The sequence below is a fragment of the Trematomus bernacchii genome, unplaced genomic scaffold (assembly GCF_902827165.1).
Source record: "Trematomus bernacchii unplaced genomic scaffold, fTreBer1.1, whole genome shotgun sequence".
NCBI lineage: Eukaryota > Metazoa > Chordata > Actinopteri > Perciformes > Nototheniidae > Trematomus > Trematomus bernacchii.
In genome coordinates this window covers 29,185-45,158 of record NW_022987710.1, presented here as the reverse complement: position 1 = coordinate 45,158, position 15,974 = coordinate 29,185, and positions in this window count along the sequence as shown.

Genomic DNA, 15,974 nt, shown 5'->3' with positions numbered 1-15,974 from the left:
AATATCACAAATGTTACATGTTACATTTGTCTCAGTGGACTTCACAGTTTGTACAGAATATCAGTATGACAATACGACACCCTCTGTCCTTACACCCTCACATCGTACAAGGAAAAACTTCAGAAGAAAACCCACAGTTTAAAGGGGAAAATGGGAGAAACCTCAGGGAGAGCAACAGAGGAGGGATCCCTCTCCCAGGACGGACAGACGTGCAATAGATGCCGTGTGTAAATTGAAAAGATGATACATTTGCAACATAGGTAGTCCAAATGTTTGGAAATGCGTGTGTCTGTAATAAGAAGATGAATCCACGAGGATATCCATCCAGGACTTATGATCCAGGACCACAGCAATAGGCACAGCCACGACTCAAGATCCAGGGCTCGCGATCCAGGACTCAGGACCACAGCAACAGGATTAGCCATGACTCCGGATCCCGGCGTATGTAGAAAGAAAGAAATTTGGGGAAGCTGGGTTATTCGGAACATGAGAGTACACAGGTACAGACAGAGAGAAGGAAGAAGTAAGGTGTCCCCCGACAAACTAAGCCTATAGCAGCAAAACTAGGGGCTGAATCTAATCAGCCCTAACTATAAGCTTTATCAAAAAGGAAGGTCTTAAGCACACTCTTAAAAACGGATAGGGTGTCTGCCGCCCGAACACAAACTGGAAGCTGATTCCACAAAAGTGGAGCTTGATAAGAAAAGGCTCTGGCTCCCATTGTACTTTTAGAGACTCTAGGAACAACCAACAACCCTGCATTCTTGGAACGCAATGCCCTAGTAGGTCAGTAGGGTATAATGAGTTCTTTAAGGTAAGATGGCGCCTGCCCATTAAGGGCTTTGTAGGCGAGAAGAAGAATTTTAAATTCTATCCTGTGTTCTATAGGGAGCCAGTGTAAGGCAGCCAGAACAGGAGTAATGTGGTCCCTTTTCCTAACTCTGGTTAGTACACGAGCTGCAGCATTTTGAATCAGCTGAAGCGACTTAACTGACTTCTTGGTACACCCTGATAATAAAGAGTTACAATAATCCAGCCTTGAAGTAACAAATGCATGGACTAGTTTCTCTGCATCGTTTTGAGGCAAGATATGCCTGATTTTTGCAATGTTACGTAGATGGAAGTAGGCGGTCCTTGAAATTGATTTTATGTGGGCGTTAAAGGATAAATCCTGATCAAATATAACACCTAGATTCCTTACAGTCTCACTGGAGGCCAAATTAATGCCATCCATAGTTAGTATATCTTTAGATAATTTGTTTTGTAGATTCTTTGGTCTGAGTACAATAACTTGGTCGTGTTTAACATCAAAAAGTTTAAGGTCATCCACGTTTTTAAGTCCTTGAGGCAATCTTGAATTTTATTTAGATGATTAATTTCATCAGGCTTGATTGATAAATATAGTTGAGTATCATCCGCATAACAATGAAAATTTACAGAATGATTCCTTATAATATTGCCTAATGGAAGCATATATAATGTGAACAAAATAGGTCCAAGCACTGAGCCCTGTGGCACTCCATGGCTAACTTTGGTTTGCATGGAAGATTCATCGTTGACACATACAAACTGAGAGCGTTCAGATAGATAGGACCTAAACCAGCCTAAAGCAGTTCCCTGTATGCCTACTAAGTGCTCTAGTCTTTGCAATAGGATGTCATGGTCGATAGTGTCAAATGCAGCACTGAGATCGAGCAAGACAAGAATAGAGACAAGTCCTTTGTCTGAGGCTATTAGAAGGTCATTTGTGACTTTAACCAGAGCTGTCTCTGTGCTATGATGTGTTCTAAAGCCAGACTGAAAATCTTCAAATAAATCATTGTTTTTTAAGTAATCACACAACTGTTTTGCGATTGCTTTCTCAAGAATTTTTGAGAGGAACGGAAGATTAGAAATAGGTCTATAGTTGGCTAAAACCTCTGGATCGAGGTTGTGCTTTTTAAGAAGAGGTTTTATTACTGCTACTTTAAATGATTGTGGAACATAGCCTGATAATAAGGACATATTCATAATATTTAATAAAGAAGTGCTAACTAATGGAAAAACTTCCTTTAACAGCTTAGTTGGAATTGGGTCTAAGATACACGTTGATGGTTTAGAAGAGAGAATCATTGAATTTAATTGTTCAAGGTTTATGGCTGAAAAGCATTCTAATTTACTATCTTGTGTAATATTAGAACTTATGTTTCCGGGAGCTGTTGATAACACTATACTGGTCAAAGGCAAGAGGTCATTAATTTTGTTTCTAAGAGTAACAATTTTATCGTTAAAAAAGCACATAAAATCATGACTACTGAGTGCTATGGGAATAGAAGGCTCAATCGAGCTATGGCTCTCTGTCAGCCTGGCTACAGTGCTGAAAAGAAATCTTGCATTATTCTTATTCTCATCTATTAATGAAGAGTAGTAAGCTGCTCTCGCTTTACGCAGTGCTTTCTTATATTCATTGAGAGTAATATGCCAAATTAAACGAGATTCTTCAAGTTTAGTGGAACGCCATATCCTTTCAAGTTGTCTCGACTTTTGCTTTATTTTGCGGGTTTCGGCATTATGCCATGGAGCTAATCTATGTTGTTTTATTTTCTTCTTTTTCAAAGGAGCAACAGAGTCTAATTTTATTCGCAGCGCATCTGTAGCACTATCAACAACATGATCAATTTGGGATGGTGTACATTTTGTATAAGTTTCCTCCCTTACATGCAGACATGCTATCGAGTTAAGTATTGGTGGAATCTCTTCCTTAAAGAGCGTTCCTTACAGTACGCCTCCTTACAGTATCAATACCAATTCGGCTGACTTTTGTATTTGATCCAATCAGTAGATAGGCTATATTTTTTAGAACCTTATCACAACACCTCTTTGGATTCCAAAAAAGAAACTACAAATACGGTGTCGTTTTGCATCACGGTGCACAGCTGATATGATGGGAGTTGTAGTTTTTAAAGATATTTTTGATTTATACTTCCAGTTGTAATATGGATATTTTCTGTAATTCAATGATCATTCAGGACTTTGTAACCATGGTGAAGACAAGATATGAAGATCTGTAGAAAAACATACCCTAATTTTCCTAACCTACACTGTAACATTTTTGGCTGTAAATTTATAGTAAATGACTGGCTACTAGTTGCATGGATTTCACAGTAATTTACTGTAAATATTTCACAGTAATTTACTGTAAATAATTCACAGTAATTTACTGTAGATATTTTACAGTAAATTAGAATAAAACTCCAACTACATACTGTGACTTTACAGTTGCCATGCCCATGGAAGTACTGTGATATAGCAGTACAGAGCTGTGGTATTATGGTACCTTGCTGTCCATAAATTACAGTAATTACCTGTATTTTCACACTTTTACTGTAAAACTAATGCAACACAGTAGCCAGTAATTTACTGTAAATATAAAAATGTAAATAATACTATAATATATTGTACATTTGACTAGTTAACTGGGATTTTACCATACACAATTGAATCTGCTCAATCAACAAAGAAAAACAAAGAAAATACCCATTTTAACTTTTTATTCCTCCATTCAAGTGCAAAGTACATTTCACATGAAACTTTCTACAGACTGTGAGTGTCTTACATTAGTCCTGGACATGTCTACATAGACATCCACTCAAAGTCAAGGAGTTTTCTAAAGAATGTGCTGACATGGTTCAAGGTTCAAGGTTCAAGGTTCTTTATTGTCAATCTGACATAGCTACAGAGTAATTATGCAGTTGAAAATCTTATGTCACAGGCTTCTCCAACAATGCAACATAATAACATAACATAATAACAATAAGAGCAAGAGCAATACAAAAATAATAATAGTTATAAAAATGAAATAAAGTTATGATGTGGAATAGTGCAGTATGAGTCTATGTACAAGTTATTGGAATGATATATATATATTAGGTATTAGATACATACTACTGAGTAGCAGTTGAATGTTTGATGTTGTTTCAACAGTTCAATTGTTTAACAGTCTCACTGCCCGCGGGAAGAAACTGTCTCCGAATCTTCTTGTCCTTGCCCGGATGCTGCGGTAACGTCTGCCAGACGGCAACAGAAAGAACAGTTTGTGGCTGGGGTGATGGGGGTCTTTGATAATCCGTAGTGATTTCTTCCTGAGCCGCTGGGAGTAAAGGTCCTCCATGGATGGCAGCTCCGTCCTGGTGATGTGCTGTGCAGTTTTCACCACCCTCTGTAAAGCCTTACGATCGAGGTCGGTGCAGCTGCCGTACCAGGCCGTCATGCTGCCAGTGAGGATACTCTCTATCGTGCACCTGTAGAAGTTGCAGAGTATCCTGGAATCCATTTTGAACCTCCTCAGCCTGCGGAGGAAGAAGAGCCGCTGTCGAGCTTTCTTGGTGATGGTGGTGGTGTGAAGAGACCATGTCAGGTCCTCAGTGATGTGGACCCCAAGGAACCTGAAGCTTTTGACTCTCTCCACCGTAGTCCCATTGATGGCGATGGGGGCGTGTCCCTCTCCCTGCTGCTTCCTGTAATCCACAATCAGCTCCTTTGTTTTGCTGATGTTGAGATGGAGGTTGTTCTCCTGGCACCAAGATGTCAGGTTTTCGACCTCCTCTCTGTATGCCGTCTCGTCATCGTCTGTGATCTGGCCGATGACGGTCGTGTCATCAGCAAACTTCACGATGGTGTTGGAGCTGTGTGTGGCCACGCAGTCGTGGGTGAACAGGGAGTAGAGGAGAGGGCTGAGCACGCAGCCTTGAGGGGCACCGGTGTTAAGAATCAGGGTGGAGGATGTGATGTTTCCCACCCGCACTGCCTGGGGTCTGCCCGTCAGGAAGTTCAGGATCCAGTCGCAGAGGGCGCTGTTGAGCCCGAGGTCTCTGAGCTTGATGGCCAGCTTGGAGGGCACAATGGTGTTGAATGCTGAACTGTAGTCAATGAACAGCATTCTCACATATGTGTTCCTGTTCTTCGGGTCCAGGTGTGAGAGGGCAGTGTGGAGGGTGAGGGCTATGGCGTCGTCTGTGGACCTGTTTGCTCTGTAGGCAAACTGCAGGGGGTCCAGAGATTCAGGGAGGGAGGAGGTGATGAATAATTTGACTAACCGCTCAAAGCACTTCATTATGATGGAGGTGAGTGCTACTGGGCGGTAGTCGTTGGGGCAGGTGATGATTGTCTTTTTGGGGACAGGAATGATGGTGGAGTGTTTAAGACATGTGGGGACTACAGACTGCAGCAGGGACCTGTTGAAGATGTCTGTGAACACCTCTGCCAGCTGAACTGCACACACCCTGAGAACACGGCCAGGGATGCCATCAGGTCCAGGAGCCTTGTGTGGGTTAACCCTTTTAAAGGATTTACACACATCTGCCCTATTTAAAACAAAAGGGCAGTGTAGCTCCTGGTCCCTCTGTACCTCCACAGCCTGGCTGCTCTCAAAGCGTGCAAAAAAACTGTTTAGCTCATCTGGGAGAGATGCGCACGCAGACACTCCCGCAGCACCCCCCGCTGCTCCTTTGTAGTCAGTCATTGTCCTTAGTCCCGCCCACATATTCCTAGTGTTACAGCCTTTGAAGTCAGATTCCACCTTCTCTTTGTACTGTCTCTTTGCATTTTTTATTGCTCTCCGGAGATCATACCTAGACTTCCTGTACTCCTCCAAATCTCCCGCTGTGTGCGCGAGAGTGCGCGCTTTCAGTTTGCCGCGCACCTCACCGTTTACCCAGGGCTTTTGATTTGGGAATGTCCGTACAGAAACCTTCGGTACCACGTCATCGATGCATTTCCCAATGTAGCAGATGACAGTGTCCGTGTGTGTGTTGATGTTATTGTCCTCAAACACACTCCAATCCGTGGATGCAAAGCAATCCTGCAGTGCTGAATCTGACTCCTCGCTCCATCGTTGTACTGTCCTTGTTATCGGTCTGTCCCTTTTAAGTTTCTGCTTGTAAGCAGGCAACAACAGTAGTGAGATATGGTCTGATTTGCCGAAGGGAGGGCGAGGGAGAGCCTTATATCCATTCCGGAAAGGGGAATAAACATGGTCCAGTATGTTTCCCCCGCGCGTCGGGAAGTTGATGTGTTGGTAATATTTTGGCAAAACCTTCTTCATGTTGGCGGTGTTGAAATCTCCGGCCACAACGAACGCCGCATCTGGCCGTGAAGTCTCGGTTTTATCAATAAACCCAAACAGCTGATCGAGTGCCGTGTTGTTGTCGGCGAGTGGCTGCGGCGGGATATACACTGCTGTTATCACAACAGATGTGAATTCCCTCGGCAGATGGAAGGCCCGACATGAGATCATGAGGTGCTCTAGCTGTGCGGAACAGTCCGATGAAATAATCTTCACATCTGAGCACCAGTTGTTGTTAGTCATTACACACACACCGCCTCCCTTACTTTTCCCCGAGTTTGCAGTCCGGTCCTGACGAAAAATAGAGAATCCGTCAGGGACAATAGCGGAGTCCGGGATAGCGGGGTTGAGCCAAGTCTCAGTGAGAATTAACACGTTACAGTTCTTAATGTCCCGTTGAAAAGCAATCCGGCTTCTGAGTTCATCTAGCTTATTTTCAATGGATTGAACATTAGCCAGAAGAATACTCGGAAGAGGGGGCCGATTCTCACGTTTTCTTAGTCTGACCAGCAACCCGGCCCGGCATCCTCGCTTTGTCTTCTTCTTGCGTCTTTCAGGTAGAACAGCAACAGGTAGCCATGGTGAATCTCCATTGTCTGTCGGAGGGTTAATATTGTCCACGAAGTTTCGCAATTGGAAAAGTTCCTCTCTGCTATATTGTATGGCAGAGTAGGTGCGGTCGGCTAGCATGTTGCGAACCATGTTAAAAGTAAAACGGCAAAAGTAAAAGAAATATGTACAAAATACGAAAATGGGCAAAGTTGGAGAGGAGCACGAAGACGATGCGGCCATCTTCACCGGCGCATCAGAAGTTTGGGGGCAGAGATGGGGTCGTTACTAAAAAAAAGTAATATATTACATATTACATATTACTTTTTTAAAAAGTAATATATTACACTACTTCGTTACTCTCTACATAAAGTAACTCGTTACTTTACTCGTTACTTTACTTGTTACTTTACTCGCAGGGCCGGCCCGCCCCTCCCTACAGGCAGATCACGCAGACTGCTAAAGTTTAAAATGTTCTCTTTAGTTCAGTTTCCATTGTCGCATAAGACTGATCCAGATAGCTCTGACTATGGCTGTCCTCTGTCTCCTGCTATCTGTATTTTGCGCAGTATATCTCTGAACGATGCGATGGTGATTCCACTGTGCAAATGGGCAACATTACCTCTACTATGAAGGATGCTACAAGCCTGTCCATCTCTGCTTTGGTTACCGGTCCTCCAAATTCTAATTTGTGCCGCTGGCGGCGGCCACTCACAACATCCTCACTCTGGGTTCGGGGGTCCTTAGCTATTAGCTTCACCTTAGCATGTGTTCTTTGCAGGTGTTTGTTGAGGTTTGACGTGGTGTTTGCAGCAGTGTATAACAGCTTCTGGCCTGGACACAGTTTGCACCTCACCGTCACATTCCTGTCTATTCTTCGGACGAACTCAAAATAATGGGCATACCTCCACCCCTCGAAAGTTATCGCTGACTCAGCCATGTTTATGCAGCACTGCACGTGGAGATGTGGACGTGCAAGTCGCGCAGATTACGTACATATAAACCTGCGGCGGAAACCCCTCTTGTCTGTCAGTGTGATTATGCCTGATTTTATAAAAGTAACGAAGTAACGCGTGTCGGGGCAATGTTAGTAACTGTAGTGTGATTACTGAATTATAAAAGTAACGCGTTACACTACTCCGTTACCGACAAAAGTAATATTATTACAGTAACGCGTTACACCCAACTCTGCATGGGGGTTTATAACGCCACGCTTCTTCTTGGCTTTCGAGCCCGTCTCAGGGTTAATGCCTAGGAAGCACCTGAAAACAATAAGCCAAGACAACAACTTTACATTTTACATAGATTTATATGTTGCATCGTTTATTTTAAGGCACATGCAGCGGTGCCCCTTTCAATTTAAAGGAGAGGTGTCATGCTTTTCCGGTTATTACCCATCCCCTTGTGTGTTATGAAGGTTTTTATGCATGTAAACGGTGTGCAGAGTCAAAACCCTCAAAGTACACCCTGTCATTGTCCATTGTTTACTTCCTGGGTATCGTGACGTAGGAATGGCCAGTAGCCACGCCCAGAGCTATGGCCGCACCCTCTGCCAGCCTTTCCCGTAACAAAGCTTCCCAAAACCTTTCAGGATTCATGCCGGATATGTACAGCGTAGGGCACTGAAGAACGATGCTGTTCCTACTTTGTTTGGACCAGCGGAAGTTCGGGTACACAACCTGTAAGTATTCATTGTTGTTTGTGTATTTATGATGTTTAAAACAAACAAGGTATCTACCACGACTGTTTAAATGGCTAGAGGTTTTTCGGACTATTACGTTGAAATGCTCTCCACAGACCCATGCTCACAGCGTTATAAACCTTTTCTTACTCAATATCAAGCCACACTTATTGTTTTTACTTCGGCTGTGAGTGTTTGTGTGTGCTCAGGATGAGTTTCGCTTGTTCTAGCTTTATCGCCAAGCCTGTCTACTCCTCCAGCAGTGTGTGTGTCTGTGTGTGTGCGAGCAATGCTAACTGGGCTAACTAAGTTGCTAGCGTTTCCATATATCAACTCCAATGTTAGCAGATGGCCTTACATGTAGCTCATAGCTGGAGAATGTCTGCAATCACACACAAAATACTCATAGACAGTATACTCCCGGTGATTTACCGTACGGTCAGTATATTATAGTTTGCATTCCTGGCGTGTATGCTACCGAGCTACCGTTCATAGCGTGTATGCTACATAGCTAAACAACAACACACACACGGGATGACCACTCTGATGCCTCGTCCTAAAAAGCCCCAGCACCAGTTTACAATACTGCGATAGGCAAGATGCCGAAAACGCCTATAAGGGGAGGAATGGATGATATACAGTGTATATATATATATATGTATATTTACACATGTTCATTTTGTACTTTCTAAAAATAAAGTTTGATGGAAATACTTAGTATCCTTTCTTCCCTGAATTATTTGCTCCTATAACATATCATTCATATATAGCAAACCATGATTTGATTTCTCATCAAACAGTAGTAGTTTATTACAGGTAAAAATAACTTACTCTTCCATAACAACAGTTGTAGGTACAGTTCGGTTAGTTAGCGTATAAAATATACGGCTGTACCGACGCCATTATAAGACTGATGTTCTGCTCAGAGTTAGAGCGAGCCGAAAAAAGCACTGTTAGACATGGGCGGAGCCTCTCCGGTGGTTGACTAATCAGAACAGAGTGGCCGAGCTGACCAATCGGAGCACACTGGGCTCACAGGGAGGGGGGGGCAAGAGCTGCAACGAGCCGTTTAGTGGAGAGAGTGAATACTGCTGAATACACACACTTTACAGAGATGCTGTATGCGAAACCAATGTGAATTTGGAAAAATGCACAGTATAAATCTATTTTAGTATACCTCAACAATGGAATTATGATCAGTGGAAATGGCCATGACACCTCTCCTTTAAAGTGGACCTATCATGCTATATTTAAATGATATATTGTAGGGCCATACCTATATAAGGTATATTTATACGTTTCTGTTTTCAAAATACCAAACAGATCATGCATTTTAGCAGGGTTGCCAACTTTGGGTACCTGACTGGAGTGAGATTTTGATATCATGGGTTTAATTCGGTTTAATTACACATATGCGCACGAAATGACTGCTATCGTGTCAGCAGCGGGACCTTAGCATATAGGATATATATACAATATATACAAATACACAATAATGGACACAGACTATAAAGGGCACACAGTTTCATTCACAAATGAAAGTCAAACATGTTTGTTTCCACTGTTTTATTGTGTGCCTGTCGCGATAAGCAATTAATTGACTTATCGTACGATAAATAAAAATGAACTCGATAACTTTTCTGACCTCGATAAATTGCCATTTACATGAGGATGTGACTAGCAGTTTGAAAGGATGTACTTGAATTATTATTATATATTATCATTATGTCAGTGGTCTAAAATGGTCATACAACGGTGCCGACAATATTATCGTTTATCGCAATAATTTCCGGGAAAATGTATCCAACAAAATTAATTATCGTGAGAGGCCTATACATGAAACACACACACAAATCTACAGACTTACTCCAAACTGCCAAATATATTAATTAACACACTCTCACTCTCATATACTCTTTGACTCTATTTTGGCCTAGTAGAACAATAAGCAGCAGACTTTTACTTTTTTATCATTTCTACTGGATCTTAGATCTGCGCAATACGGGTCGGCAGTTGCGGCTCCAGAGTATTTTTGTTGGGTAATCTATGGTAGGGCTAACCCATACAGTGGTGGGGCTCAAATCAGTATTTGCAATGTAATTACATACACGCTCCCCCCGACAGTGAAACGCCACGCGTGAGGTTTAGATTATTTCCCTGTCTCAATCCAAATTGAACTGTATGAAATAAAAAGGCACATTTGTCTTGTAGTAAATAAAAAGGGCGACCTGGAGCCAATCCTCCAATTTCCCCACAAGTGAAAGAGTTGACATGCTGAAAACCCAACCCCTGGGGTCTGGGGGGATTCTCCCCCAGGAGATTTTTTGAAATACTAACATAACATACACATTCTGGTACTCTCTTGAGAAGAAAAATAAATAAATCTATTACTACACGACATATTTAAAAAAATGAATGCCATTTTAGTTTTTTGTTACTTTGTTCTGAAAGCTGAACCTGCTGCTCCTCACAGAGAGAAGAGGAAAGAGGCTGTGTGAATTACTTTACATTGTGGATAAGGGTGGATAGCCCCCATTGTTCTGTGTGTCAAAATGAAAGACAGCCCACACACCTATCATCAAAACGTGGGGTCTTATTTCATTACGTGTTGATTTCTATCAACACGTAATGTTGTATCGATGTATAGAGATGTACTACCGCAAAAGTATTCTCCGTCGGGACTTCCTGCAACAACACCACGCCGTTATCGTGATTCTGATTGGCCAGAAGACATTATCAAAGATGTTCTGTTGAGAAGACGATCACTACGTGACAAAAGTTTTCAAAACCGTTTCTAGTCTTCGGTATTCTTGTTTTTGGCGTGAGAATAGTTTGGGCAGCGTGAGAGCGTGAGATTGAGAGTGAAAGCGTGTGTCACACGCCAGATGCGTGAGAGTTGGCAACCCTGATTTTAGCCATGCCTTATTTCGCTCTATGTGCTGTTTGCTGTCTACGGGGCTGATTCTGTGAGACCATGCCCCCCTGCAGGAGAGGGTAGCCGTGCTCTGATCAAGTCAAGTGGGGGAGAAAAAAAGATCTCCGTCCTCCGTGTTTTATTTATATATACAGTCTATGGTTTTATTATATTATTATAGGCCTATAGAGTCGTTATTCATTTGTTTTAAAGCTCAATAAATAACAAAGAAGACCTTTGACCGGTCTTCTTCGCTGCTTTTGTGGCAGACTACAGCGCCACTTACAGGCCTGGCATATGTACTACAGCGTCTCCAGCGCTTTCGAGCGGCAATGGCCGGCCGTGGCCCAACCCCACATTCCCCTGATAGGTGGAGAGTTGGCCCAATAGCCGTAGCGCCACTTTCCTGACGTCTGTAAAGTGTTCAAATCTGGATCAGTTTTTATCAGATCCGTTGCAGCCCCTTTTTTAGAGATTTGGGTATGGAGGAAAATAGAGAGGGTTGTGTTTTCTGACACTTGGTGAGTTCCCTGGAACACCGGGGACACATATTCATGTATAAAAGACGTACAAAAGTGCATTTTGCATGATAGGTCCCCTTTAAGTGAAACCTGCACCCTTTTTCTAACAACGTTGACCTCTCTTCTTTGGACGGGGGCAGCCTTTGGTTTTGCATGCGTCTCAAATTGGTCGCAACACAGCAATGTGAAACCTGGGATCAGAGAAAAAACACATTAACATATACACATATCAAATGTTAGGAGAAAGAATATCAGGGACAATAATGTCGCAGTCGGTGCAACAGACAACACCAGCAGTTTCCGTTTTTGCCGGTCAACATGTCCGTTAAAGTTTAAATCTTCCGGCCAAAATGAGAAAAGTGCCGGCCAAAGGTCTTCTTTGTTATTTATTGAGCTTTAAAACAAATTGATAACGACTCTAATATTAAACAAACAAATGATAGTAGATTAACTAAATCGAATCGATAGATTTATGATCGATAGATTTATGATTCGAAAATTATAAAAGTAGGGTAGACATGTGGAGATTATCCGACTGAACAAAACGTGATCCGTCTCTTAGATGTGTGTCAACCACATGGGGCTTTCACACCAACGCGGTTCCAAGGCCGGTTCGGAGCTAGAGCCTGAAAAGCACCGGTTTTTCCTGTTCACACCGCAGCGGAGCCGCCTCTAAGCTCCGGAATCCGGTTCGTTTCAAGCACCAAAAGATTGTCGGCCTAGAAGCAAGAACCGTATACGTCACGCTTACGTCGGAGGGGGGCGAGATTAACCTGAGCTAACAGTTTATAGAGAACCGCAGTGACGCGTCCTAAAACCCGGAAGTAAGTTAGCATTTTTACCACTTCCGGTTCCTTCGTCAAAAAGCAATGCAATTTCTCCATAGGATTTTGGAAAATAGCTCGAAATAAGGTCTGTGTTTGACACAAATTGAAGAGACAGATCACGTTTTGTTCTACGACATTAAATACATCAGCAGTGACCCCGCTGAAGATTTTTGAAGAGTTTACGTGTCTGAAAAACGATGGTTGTTATTGTTAACATGTGGCTGAATAGGACTACAGAAGTTGTCCAGGCCGTTTTACGTCATTACACCGAACACGTAAAACACTCCCGCTAAGTTTGTTTGCCCTGTTCTGCTTGAAAGCAAGTACCTGCCTCCTGCAAACTGTTCAAACAAACGCTTCAACTTGTACCATTTAGAATCTGTATGTTTGAATATGGATCTTAAGTTGGCGTGACGTTGAAGCAGCGACCCTGCTGTAGTTCGTTTATAGCAACGTTAGCATGACTAGAACGCCACACACACTTATAAAAAAAAACACACTTTATAAAGTCAGGCAACACTAACCAGGCTTAGTGTGATTCTGTTTATTTGTACCTTACTTTGACCATCCGTTCGCTGTTATTGATCATTGTGGAGAGCAGGCAGACGTTTTGTTTTGTACAACCTGGTCTCACCAGAATGCGTGACTCCACCACGACTCCTTAACACCGCAGTGCGTGGTGGAGTCACGAACTTTGCTACATTTACGTGTCTGCACCACGCAAACAACCCCAATGTAAAGTGAATGAGGCTCCTTTGTCGTGGTGAACACACGCATTTCTACAACGTCCCGCAGTGAGCTTTTATTCTATAAAACGTTTTTAAAATCTACTTTATAGCTTGTAGTAACTCACGGGAGGCTTCTTTTATTTTATTTGTATTCATAATAATTTTTATTTTTCGTCAGAATGTATTATGGTGCATTATTTACCAATTTTTGTTCTCAAAAAACAGTGCATTGTGTGTAATACAACTGTGATTTTTATTAAATTAGTTAGTTTTTAAGGAAGGCCAGAGCTTCAGCTGTGTCAAATAGATTGTTCCCTTTAGTTAACGTTATTTAAAAGATAATTATATTCCTATTTGATCATGTCCCCTTTATTGTATTACGGACCCAAAGAGCGATGAGCGTCCATTCCCATTGGATAACGGAGGATTTTACACCCGGAAGTAAGTATTCTCCTTACTGTCGATTGATTTTATTTACAGTGATATCAGCACTACTATCAACTCAAAAACACCAGAGTATCCTTGTTAATTACACAACATTGATTGGTTTAAATTGTGTGCAATGCTTTTGTATTTTCCCCTTTCGATTCGGAGAAACAAATATTTGTTCGTCGTGTGTGGATGGCAGAAGACACTACACTACCCAGAATCCTCAGCTATGGGACTCCACCATGTGCTTAGAACGTGTCCTACCCCCCCCTTAGGTCACAGGCTCCTCCAACAGTGCAACACAATAAAACAGATACACAGACAAAATAGTGCAGTAAATACAAAAATAAAAATAGTAAAATAGTAAAAAGTGAAATAGTGCAATAAGAGTCGATATACAAGTGATTGGAATATGATATATTAGATAAATAATTTCTAAGTAGCAGCCAGATGAATGTTATGGATGTTGTTTCAAAGTTCAGGTGTTTAATAGTCGTATGGCCTGTGGGATGAAGCTGTCCCTGAGTCTGGTGGTTTTAGTCCGGATGCTGCGGTACCGCCTGCCAGACGGCAGCAGACAGAACAGTTTGTGGCTGGGGTGATGGGGGTCTTTTATAATCCTGAAGGCTTTCTTTAAGGTTAACCTGGTATTTTTACTCCACTACATTTATTTTAGTTACTTTACAGATTTGGATTAATGATGTGAAATATAAACAACCCTTAAATCAGACTTTAGTTACACCTGAGTAAAATTCAGTGAAGGTGATTGTCAAGTGCCAACAATCAGGCGAGATATTTGGTAGTGGGTGCTTGAGAAGGCTAAATATTTATCTGCAGATCCCTATAAAGTATATTCATTACTCGTTATTCTCTACTAATAGTTAATTAAAAACTGTATATAATGGCTATTTGGCACATCCCTTTCAAGATTTCAAGATTTTCTAAGGTTCATTGACATATCATATACACAACTACGGTGTAGTTATGCAATGAATGAAAAACTTGGGTCACAGGTTCCTCAACAGTGCATTACAAGACATCTATCGATATCTGTGTACCTCCACCATTAAACATATTCTGCACATTTCTTATACTATCTACATACATCTTATAAGAGTATAATTAATATGTATAATATCAGTTAAAATAAGTGCTTCAACATAGTTAACATTGCAGGAAAGTTGATTGTCAAGTTCCAAAACAAACCATGCAATATATCAGACGTTAAGTACTTTGTCAGGCTTAATATCTGTAGATACCCCCAAAGCTGTTTTCTTATTTAAAAGAAGACCTTAACCTAAAGTATTCTTTAATGTTTAAATAAAGCCTTATTAGTTTGTCTGTTTTGCACATCCTCCTATCAGGCACTAAACTGTTTTATTGTAGAGATCACTTACAGTATCTTCTTGATATTTTCTATTCTATATTATTTATATCATTGACCTTCCACTTTCCCACTATATTAAGAGTATGTACTCTTAATATTTAAATGTTTTCATTCAAAAGTGCTTTACAAAAATGAAAGACATTAAGAAAAAGGCATTTTAAAACAGTCATTAAAAAGCAACACAATCTACCTGCATTGCATTACTCTAAACGTGTAATAACGTGCTTTAACCAGTAGGAGGTACGGGTTAAAAAGCTGTCAAGTTTACAGTGTTAACAAAATAAAATATACTGCTGTTTCTGGTTTAGTTTACGACGGATATATTCTGTTATTGTTTTGATATTTGTAACACAAAAGCGATATAAAAAACCCACAGCAACACAGAAAAGATGGTCTTAACATGACCCAGCGGTCTAGTAGTTAATAAAAAACAATAATATCAAAACAAATTATTACTACTAACTTTATTGTGAAATTAAAACCGAACGGTAAAAGAATAGTTTCCGGTCTATTCTGAGGCCCGATCTCTGTAGATAAATAAAGAACTACGACAGATGTGTAATGTTTAATGCAGCCAAACCATTCATTACAATGCATTCATGTGATGACTTTCAAAGAGTAAAGCAAGCACTGCTGAATAAAGTATGATTTTATCTTTTACGAAACGTTTTTTTTCCATATGGAATGCAGTTGGAGGTCAACCAATCACAGAGCTTGAGGCAAAGCGGAACAATAGCTGAGGATTCTGGGTAGTGTAGTGTCTTCGGCCATCCTAAACTCTGAACACATATTTGTTTCTCCGAATCGAAGGGGAAAATTACAAAAGCATTGCACA